At 43.5% G+C, this 10,854-nt stretch overlaps 1 long non-coding RNA gene across 1 annotated transcript; it reads right to left on the bottom strand.

Moving 5' to 3' along the window:
• Nucleotides 1-6,072: 6,072 nt before the first annotated feature.
• On the bottom strand, nt 6,073-9,921 carry LOC109316067. Its single transcript, XR_002102661.1, has 3 exons — nt 9,585-9,921; nt 9,385-9,453; nt 6,073-6,221 (listed from the first exon to the last, which is right to left on the bottom strand). It is a non-coding gene; the product is annotated as an uncharacterized LOC109316067 (long non-coding RNA).
• Nucleotides 9,922-10,854: the final 933 nt, after the last annotated feature.

The following is a 10,854-nucleotide window of genomic DNA, read 5'->3' as shown; positions in this document are numbered from 1 at the left end:
TGTGAAGCACTCTTCATTGCAGGGCTGTCCTGACAGGGCCCCTACTGCAATGCAGCTGCACCCCAGTCCAAAGAACGATCATTGACTCTCCTAACCCTGTGGTGACCATCTCCCATCATAGGTAGCATGATTAAACAACATTGTGCTCCGTTTTTATTTGCAGTCCTACTGCAGTCCTCTCTCAAGCAGCAGCAGACAACCAATAAATGCAACAAAATCATTGCAGATCTGCTGTGTAGAGAGGTCATGGCTCAGAGGGACCACACAAAGGGAGAGAAGCTATTCTGCAGCCGTCTTCTCAGGCTGTATTGAAGAGGTCTGTGCACAACCTACAGAAGTCACTACCCTACAGTCTCTGTAGGGCAAACACCACAAACCCACTGGGCATAACCCCTGGATGGATTTGGAAGCACCTCATGCTGAGAAGCCTAATATAACCCATTCAGCGATCTCCTAACCCAAAGCTTGTTTACCTCAGCTTCTTGCAGGGGACTAAGATGTTACCCTGGGTCCTCACTTAGTACAGCCTTTATTAAAATAATGAGGGGGCTGTCTGGATAAGGACTAAGAACAGCTGGACTAGACTTTTTTTTTCCAATTTTCATTTCTACAAGTGAGACCAGATTTGCTCCACTCTTCCTGGTCCAAGATTAATGTAACCAATGTAATGTTACCATAAATTATCTGGTGATTTTATATTTTCTGAATGAAACACCCCCCCATAAAGCTGGCTTACAGTGCAGAATACAAAAGACCCATTATTAAGCAGCACCTCACATAAGAAGTGCATTACACCTGTATCTCGTGTTCTTTATTGCTTTTGGGAAGAAATTTAAGGTTTTTGATCTAAGAAACCCTGATGCTTTAAATCCTGGCAAGCTGTCAAGCCACCTCGGTCTTTACCTGTTACAGGAACACCTGGTATCACCTCTGGTGTTCCCCAGGAGTCCTTAATTTAAATGAGAAGGGTATACAGTGAGGGAGGCAAGGCTACAGTGGGGGACCATGACAATTCTTCCCTAGCTTGGTCTGAGAGACCCTGCAATGACTGGCTTCCAGGCTATCTGCATGCCCTATGCATTTTCCCAAGCCTTCCCTAATGAAATGAATAGGGGACGGACTTGTGGAGGGATGAGGGAGGAAGAGGGAAGAATCTTAATTGCAGTGGGTGGGGCAGTTTTTCCCTTTTGTGGCTATCAGATCCAGCGAGATTTAGAAAGGTCTTTATGGTCATAGACAGTGGCTAGAGTTCAGCTCAGAGCCTTTATTACATTTAAACAAATATACTTGACCATAGGCTGGTGTAGAAAAGAGAAGAAAGGAATGCTGCTTGCACTGAAAGAAAGAAGCTTGTTTGCAGTAACTACTTCAACAATGTTTTTGAATAACTGGAGCAAAACTAATAAGGCAGAACAATTCCCAGCACTTCCCTCTGGTGCTTTCCAAACTTCGCTTTCACTCTGCGTTCAGTACAATATTTTCTTTATGCGTAAGAAGTAAACGTTGATATTTTTGTGTATGTATTATTGTTCCCTTACCTTCTTCTGGTATTTCCCTAGGAAAATTCAGTGACAGCTTCTGCTCTTCCCCCTCTCAAACTTTTGATTTATTTTTTTAAAGGTTTCTAAGTTTTCCCCTTTCTTTTCTTTTTTTTTTTTTTTTTTAATTTTACGTGTAAACTTCAACTATTTTTGTCCGTGGCCATCGCTCCCATTCCTTCCTTTTCCTCTGCTGTTTCGATTTTAGCTGCTGCTTCCCTTTCACTCCTGCTCAGTTAATTTAGTTATTTGTAATTATTTCTCTTTCTGTTTACCGGGCATATATTTTTTCCTTGGAAGCTGCTGCATGATCCTTTGGAGTCAGTGTAATATGATTCCAGCCCAGCTTGCTCTGTGCAAATCTATTGGCGTCATGGAGCTTGGCAGCTACAGCCCTGAGCAATCAACTGATAGAATCATCGGGCCAGCTCAGCCCTGCGAGCTGACTAACTCCACTTGCTGTCTGCCCTGTGTAGCAACAGATAAAAAGCAACTTGGGGATGCCCTGGTTGGAGCCAATTACAAAAAGTGTTTTTTCGGCAACTGGCAATTCAGATCCTCTGTGTCCTTAATAAAACAATCATTTCTTCTTGAACAATGATATATACATTAGATAGATGCAGAGAATGAAAATCCAGACACTTCAAAGTAGGCATAGCCAGCTAGGAAGAGCAAGGGAATGAGGAGCAGGTCTCTTGCCTTCTACTCCCAGCTTTGCTACTCACTTGGGATATGACCCTAGGCCAGTTGCTTAATGGCTCTGTTACTTCTGTTAGTTGTACAGAGAGAATGTCATTTACACTACCTACCTCCAAGGGTTGTTGCATGGTAGATCATCCATATTTACAACGCCACTCCAACCCTACTGTAAGCCATGTTGAAATTCTTGATTGAGAGGTGGTACAAAGAGTCAGCGAAAGTATACGTGCTGATAAAGTGCAATCGGAGTTTTCCTGTCCAGAAAACTGCAGGCTAACAAAATAGCTTTACAGATAAGCAAGAGATAAACCTAAGTTCACGGCACACTTCTTATTTATATATTTTCAGTGTGTGTCCAACAGGGAGGCCATCTTGTATTCAATGCCAAACTGTAATTTTAGCTACAGATGTCCTCAAGCTGGGGTCAGGGTTATTAGCTCCCTCCCCTACTTCCCATTAACATGATTAGGCCAGACTTGCCAATTATTCCTTTTCTTCACTTTACTTTTTCTCACTTTATTTTTAGAAATTCAGCACTGTAAATGTTTAGATTCGTCACTGCTCCTCTGTAGCCAGGTAAATCGAATCTTTCTTCTGCCTCCAGTTTGCAAAACATTATATTCATACCTCTCGGATGAGGACCTAGATATACTGTAATCAGCATTTTAGGTCTTCAGAACCCTTTGTCTGTCTGTCCACACCTATTAGTCAAGACAAGTCAAAGGCTCTTGTTTGTACTGGTAGTAAGCTGCCCCTTTAGTCAGAGTAGCCAGCAGAAGCTCCTCAGACTAGTGTAACGCCCACTCCACTGGCTTCCTTCTCACTTCCAGACACAATTCAGGACTCCAATCCTAATTCTTAATGCTTTCATTGGTCTGGGACCATTGAGGCCTGGAATCTGTTCCTGATCCAACTCTCGAGTTTCTTATAAGCCTTTTGGGTTGCTAAACATGTCCCTGCTTCTATATTTAAGACAGTCATAATGAGTTTGCAACCAGTGCAGCTCCGCAAGCAAAACAAGCCAGAAAGGTCTCAGAAGGCTTTTCCCATGTTCTGTTCCCAGTGTCATTCAACTAAAAATAATACAGAATAAAAATGCACAAAATTAGAATATGTGCACCTGGCTCTTGAGCCGCCCAGCCAGGTGAGTATTTTCCCCGAGTGTCTTCAAAACCCCTTTTCTCTCCAAAAGAGACTCTTTCATTTGGGAAATAGAGTCCAGCTACTCCCAATGGATCAGCTGCAGTGACTTTCTCTCCTACTCTACGGTGGAGCCAGGGAAATAGTCATCTCAGATAAGCTTCCCCCAAAGCTCTTACAGCTACTTCCTATTTTCCTGTGTTTTGGGGAGTGTGATTCTTAAAATCAGGAAATTACCCAAGAGGGAATTAGGATCCATAGGGACAAGAAGCTGACTGGGTTGGTGAAACATTGAGGAGCCAGTGTGGGGGTCTGGGCTGTGGACTCCCCCTTGGGAAAACTCTACCTAGCCAAAGTCTAGCTGTTTCCAGAGCGTAGTATGACACTCATCTTCCCCTAGGAGCCTAACTACTATGACAGAGGATGAAGCATGAAGGAGACAGGTTACACAGAAGGAAAACACCCAAGTATAAGCAACTGGACGAGAGGATATCAAGAGCAGAGTCCATGTTGAATAACTTTTATGCTTATCTGAATATTGTATCTGGTGCCCAGATACCACAGTAATTGGCACCTCATAATTGCCATTTACAGAATAGGATTGGCACCCCCATAAATACCATAAAGAGGCAGTCTTGCCTCTAGGAAGCAGTAGCGAGTTTCTCATGCAGAACTAGCTGAGCAAGAATGAAAAGGGAAATAACTAGTACATGGGAAATATACCATATGGAAAAACAGTGTCTTTCCTCTTAGAATTAAAGCAGTCTTATATTAGCTTTAGGCCCCCTAAGGGCCCCAAACTACTTCATATTTGACTGATAGAAGGCTAGTTGATTGGTTAATTACAAGTAAAGGCCTCCTTTCTAGGAATGCAAGGGTGTTTCAATTTCTCTTGGGACCTCTTTGACCTCTCTGTGGAAGCTGAAACAAGGGCCCCAGTTATGAGGTTTTCTTAAAACCATTTCACAAAAGCCACTAAACAGCCACTATCAAGTCTTCAGGAGTCTCCTGGACTCTATATGGAGGTGGAGATAGTTAAAATACTCGTAATATGATATCTCAATTCCAAAAAGCGGGAGGAAATTCAATGGCAATTTTGTGTGGATTTTTTTGTTCCATTTTGAAGCAATAGTACTGAAATATTTACCTCCAAATGAGAGTGTGCATAGTGTAATTCACAAGTTTATTTGACTGTTCGGAGTACACTTGCTTGGGGCATGAGTGATCGCCTTTCCATTGTACAACAAAAGGCACTGATTAACCCTCAGAGCTAAATTGTCTTTCCTACAAAATTATCCAGGGAGGGGTCAAAGTACTGCTGGAGCTATAGGTCAGCTTATGAGTTTACCCTTTATTCTCCTCTGAGAAAAAGACTGAAGAATGCATATGCTTCAGACTGTATCAAACCCAAGGGTCCACACGCACTCTTATCCCAATAGTCAATCACAGTGAATGTGCCTGGAGTGCCACACGTCTCCAGTTGATCATGTGTTTCTGTTTCTCACAGGAAATCTGGGACTGTTTTTGCTCCCCACTTGAGGCAGATCTGGACCCAGGATCCCTAAGAACAAAGAGCATGAGCCTCTTAACTGAGATACATGACCAAACCACTAAGGTGGAAGCAGTAGTATATACATTAGTCTCTGTAGATGGGTCACAAATGGGAGACATACAATTTATGCCTCCCTCCAGAGGTGGGCCTATGACATGTAGAAGAAATTAATTTTTCTGTTTGTAAAGCTAACTTCTTTAGTTTTCAGAGCAGTATTTCTCCCAAGATCATATGAAAGCATACTACATATAGCATCAGCTCCCTTACCTTACTCCTTCCATCCAGCCATGACCCCAAACGGTGGAGCTTTGTGCAGTACCGTTTGTTTACAAGGACAAGCTTTCAGGTTGGGGTCCCTTTTGTCCCATTTTCTACCCTGTGCTCTGATCCATGCTGTACAGTAAATGGGAGCATCTGGAACTAAATTATGAGGACTTGGCATTTCATGGAGCCAGGCCTGTTACCAAGAATTTGCTGGGGGGTAAGGTGGTTACTGGTTATACATAAAGGGTCCTGGTCAACACAAGCTTAACATGGGAACTGGGAATGTAATCCATTTGCTGGCAAGCACTTTGGCAAAGCATTTCATATAAACTTAGTAGACAGGAAAGTTGCCTCAGTGCAATGCCAATAAGCTCCTTGGTAATAATACAGAAGTGTGGAAGGGTGTGCATTTTTCTGCTATATTTACCCAAGTGCTGCAAATAAATTAAAAAGCAAAGCAGAACTCAGCTTTAATGTATGTTTCTTAGGTTAAGAATTGTTAAGGTTAAGAACAGTGCATCCAGTTGTAACTCTGTTGAAAGCTTTATAGATCTCTGCTGATTTAATTAGAGTAGAATGCATGAACTGGAGTCATTATTACCTGCTTTGCCATGACACAACCGTATATAAGCTGCGTTCATATGACAGGAGTGTCCAGATTTTGCATCCACAACTTTGACAACAAAGCTGTGTTTGAAGTAAGGAGAAAAATACAACAGCTGCCCAGCCAATATAGCTAAACAAATGGAAACAGCCTTTAAGTCTTTCCCTGCCTCCACCCTTCCCAACAGCCTCATTATTGTAAATAATGCCCCACTGATTTGAAAATGCAATTTCACAACACAGGATGGATTTTGATACTTGCAATACAAGTGGTGCTTAAAGACTCTGCTCCCAAATTTTGAACTGAGTAGCTTATGCCATTACAGTCCCTCTTAGTGCTTGGAATTGTTTTCAAATAATGGACACAATGACTTCTTTGAAGAAAAACTGTAGCATAGCAAAAAAGTTCTCTCTAATTGCTGCATCTAAATTTGAAGAAAAAAGAGCATACTTTAAGACAGGTTAAGGTCTTAACACTGTATATTTTTTTAAATGGCACTCTCTAAAATAAAAAAAAATAAGATAACCATCACTGTCTGTGTTGGAGTAAGGTGAAATAAATCAGTTTCCCCCATTAAGTGCATGGGAAATCAGAAATTTTAAAAGCTGTTGTAAATAAATTATTAATTTAAATAATTTATTACAATTATCTTAAAGTATCATTTAAAATAAGGCTCTGATGCTGCCAATATTTATGCATGTGAGCAACTTTTCTGATGGGAGTGAAGTACAATGGTAGCAATCACTGCGTAAGACTCGTGTATACACGATTGCTGGTCACACAGAAGCCTACCTCTGTTTGGGTAATATAAAAGTTATATTAAATATAAAAATGAAATTTAAAAAACATAAAATGTAAAAATATGGAAAATATAGCCTCTTTTGCAGTCACTTTGAAAGACTCTGATTCCCAGTTCATTCACACAGTGAGGGTGAAGTTACATGCTGTGCTTAGACCATACTAAATCTGTGAAATGATAAGCAGTGTTAAAGTTAGGACATGCTACGAACAGTTGAACATTAAGGGTTAATACAATTTCTTGCCTACATAGCTCTGACTTGCCACTGCAGGCTGGTGAGCAGGAGTGTGGCTAGCAGCCAGGCCACCTGGGCTATATTTCTGCTCCAAGGGGGCCAGGGGGAAGCTTGGAGGAGTGCATCCTGCGATGCTGGAAGACTGCAGATTACTCATTTTATATCTGTGAAGCAGACTTAAGTTACTCTAACGCCAGCTAGGTAGCTGGCCCACAGTAACCCTTTCCTGGAATGGCGTAACATTGAGGCACTCAGAGCACTCCCATTTTAAATGCCATTAGTATGGTCTAACAGTAACATGTAACTTCACCCTGAGTCTTACAGCTCAAAGGACAGATTGATGGATGGGGCACCTGTAGGACAAAAACTGAGGAAGGCTGCTGAAGGTGGGGATAAAGTTACAGTGGTGCTAAGTGACTGCAAGCTCAGGTGTGCCAAGATTGGAGGAAGATGCAGTGGGCAGTTATATTTGTTATGTGGATCACTGGTAGCAGGGACTGACTCTGGGACCTTTGGTTCTAAATGTATTATTTCCTCCTGCCTGAACTAAAAGAGCCTTCCTTCTCTGTTAGCCAAGGTTGTAATGGGATCAAATAGAATATCTGCTTCAACCCAGTAGTGTAACAAGGGGTGGGTGACCATGGCACAAGCCTCAGGTGCCCACTTAAAAAGGGCATAGGAACAAGAGCTGCTGCTAGTCCAGCTGCCACTGTTGCCATAGCTGTTCAGCACCCTTGTTGCCACTGCCAGTCAGAGTGCAGATCCTGGTAGTTATGCCTCTGCCCTAAATACCAGGAGAGGAGTGACAGGTTCGGGGATGTTTAACACCAGCATATCTCAAATGTGGTGTCATAAAATGGGTGGTATTAGCTGGAAGGGGACAGACACTGATTCTAAAAGCCTTAGGCAGAGCAACAGCAGAAAGACTGTTTGCCCAGCCTTCAAGTGGAAGGGAGCAGAGGCTTTAGCTGACCCATGTAGGTGAGATTTATACATCTGCTGCACTAGAAACATTGGCCTTTACTCTCTGTCATTCACTGGAGCCCCTAGCTGGGAAATATTATTAAAATGCCATTAAATATTAAGAGAGACAACACAGCATCATTCACAGTTAGGGAGCTTCTGACACAGTGATGCTTCTAATAAACGGCTTTAACAATCAGTTTACATATATTCTTATTTCAATTATATGAATTAGTAAACAGTGGTAAAGCATTATGAAGATGAAAATGGTCGGGTGTTATCATGAGAGTAATATCATAATATCATAAATATCAAGTGTAAATATTTATTTAGCTCTCTAAGTGGAGAGGGGAGGTATGGAATGAGCTCAAGACGAGACCTCACTAGCACAATTTTCCAAGTCATGCTCATGGCTAGCTGTAGTGTGCTGTGCTATGCAAAATGCAGCTATGTTACTGGGAGAAGTGGGCAGTGCTTCCAGTGGCAGCTGAGGCATTACTGTTTGTATGATGTTAGCCCCTTGAGGCTCCAGCTTAGATCATGGCACCACTGTTGTGGATACTGCTGGGACACATGATGAGGGACAGTCCCTGTGCCAAAAAACACTAAAGAGGAGACAGTAGGTATAGAAAAGGTCTTGCCCAGGTCACACATCAAGTTAGTGGCTAAGCTTGGAACAGAACCCACATCTCCAGCCTCCCACTTCTGCATCCTGTGTACCAGCAGCCACAGCCTGTGAACAACAGCCTCTTGTGTGAATGTGTGTATTTTGTGGGACAAGGGAAAGGGAGCAAAGCATTGAACATTGTATTAAAATCTAAAGTCAAGGAAATCTGTCTTCCCTGCTCTCTCTGCACCCTGATCCTTAAAGGTCAAGTATGCTCTGCCAACCTTTTAAAACACACACACACACACAAATAAATTATGTAGGCTTATCATTGCTGTCATTGATACATTTTTTACTCTTCCAAGGAATGTCAGGAAGTCACAACATCTTTTAACTCTTGAGTAATGGATGGCCTTCCCCAAAAGCTTAAAAAACTGGCTACAGCCTATGTGCTAGGAACCGTAAGGTTCATTTTACTTCTCAGCTGCTCTTCCTTTGGGTGGGGGAGCACGAGCTGCTTCTGGAAAGATCTGGGTGGCTCACACCAGGATCTAAAGTATTATAATTAATCATAGTGATTTGCCTTGACAGGCATTTTGTCGCAATCTGTATCAAAATCTCTGCCTTCATTATGGTTCCCACTGCATCAAAATAATCATCATTACATTTTGAATAGTCTTGTTTGAAAAGGCTGCTTCACAGACTGGTGTGTAGAGAGATCTTTTCACTTGCTAGCCAAGTAAAGCCATATCTGGGATCAATTGCAGCAGCTGCTTTGTCTAGGTGAAACTGCACTATGGAGGTTTTAAGATGGAAAATGGAGAATTAGGTACACAACCAAACTGCAGGGTGGGATATGGAAGTGCACCACAAACTAATTGCCCAGCTAGAATTTGGCTCCTGATATTGTTAAAAGCCCCAAAGAGCTTTTAATGATTGCAAGCAGTCCAAACGTCCCAAAACATCTTTTCTTGCTATAATACCTTTGCGGGGGGGTTGACGAGAGCTGCTTCCACGTGGTGATCCCTGGAAATGTCTCTGATGGCCAAGAGCTCCTGAATCAACAAAAACACCAAAGTGCACAAAGATAAAGATACAACCCCGTTTTTGTCAAATGAAAGAACATTTGCGGTGGGGAGGGCAGCTACCTTGGCACCTGGTCCCATCTTGTGGTCCAACCTACCTGTCAGCTCTTTCCTGGCCCCACCTCACTTCCAGTCTCTTGCCTGCCACGATTTTGATGTTACTGTACTTGTTGTTGGTGGGTGATCCCTGGGGCCAGGAGTAACTTCACTGTTCACTTTGCCTGCCTGGCCAGGGGAATGTGTCGTCTCTCAAGTGCTTCCCCTTTAAGGCTTCTTGTAGGCATCTGAGCACCTGTTGGGGCTTCAGCTGTTGAAGCCTTAGCCTTGCTTCTCTCTGGCTGCAACCTCAGCCTTGGTCCACTGTTTAAGACCTCAGCTCCCAGGTATTAGGCCTGCCTTGGAAGCAGCCCCTCTTGGGGTTCCAGTCTCACCACATCAGGCTCAGACTCCCGAGCTTTGAGCTAGCTTCTAGCACCTATAGCAGGGGAGTGCCACCCAGGCACCTCTGCTCGTAGCCTCCTCCACCCCTATAGCCACAACCCAGTCCTCACACGTCAAGCTCAAAACAGAACAAAAATGCAAGCCAGCTGCTTCATAAAGCAAACAGTCCCCCTCCCTCAGGGTAAATGTTGCCCGCAGGCCCTACCTCCATCAGACTCATCTCACCCCCAGCTACCCTGGGTGGTTTGGGTGCCTGCCTCTCCATCTCTAGCAGCCCCTCTCTCCCATGAGCTCCTCTTCTGGCTGCATGTATGGACTGTTCCTTGCATGGTCAGAAACTGGGCTTATATCCCTGCAAGCCCTTGTGACTGTCTACAAACTCATCCAGGAGGGTGGGGGTTTACCAGGGTGCTCAGAAACAATGGCCATAAGCCAAAGGAGGGTAGATTTAGATTAGACATCAGGCAGAAATTCTTTACAGTGAGGGTTGCCAAAATATGGAATGGGTGTCCAAGGGAGGTGGTGCTTTGCCCTACCTAGAAGGTGTTCAAAAGGAGATTAGACAAACACCTGGCTGGGGTCATCTGACCCCAGCACTCATTCCTGCCCAGGGCAGGGGGTCGGACTCAATGATCTAATAGGTCCCTTCCGACCCTAAAATCTATGAAACCCAGCCTCCTTCTGGCCACGTGACTGGGTCTTCTGCACCCAAGGATCAGGTGCAGCTAACTGCTTCATTAGCCACCTAGTCTTTTTAGTCCTTGCCTCAGTCCACCTGGGCAAGCAGCTACTTCCTGCTGCTCTTCCTGGCCCTGGGTTTCCTATCCTCTCTGGCTTTCCTAGTATCAGGGACAGATGTCTCCCATTACAGTCACAAAGGACAACACATCCAGCAGAACAGACCTTCCTTCTCACCAAAGTACTATG

This window comes from Crocodylus porosus, unplaced genomic scaffold (assembly GCF_001723895.1).
Source record: "Crocodylus porosus isolate Cpor-Errol unplaced genomic scaffold, CroPor_comp1, whole genome shotgun sequence".
Taxonomy (NCBI): Eukaryota; Metazoa; Chordata; order Crocodylia; family Crocodylidae; genus Crocodylus; species Crocodylus porosus.
Note: the sequence above shows the minus strand (reverse complement) of the source record. Positions and strands in the feature narration are given on the sequence as shown.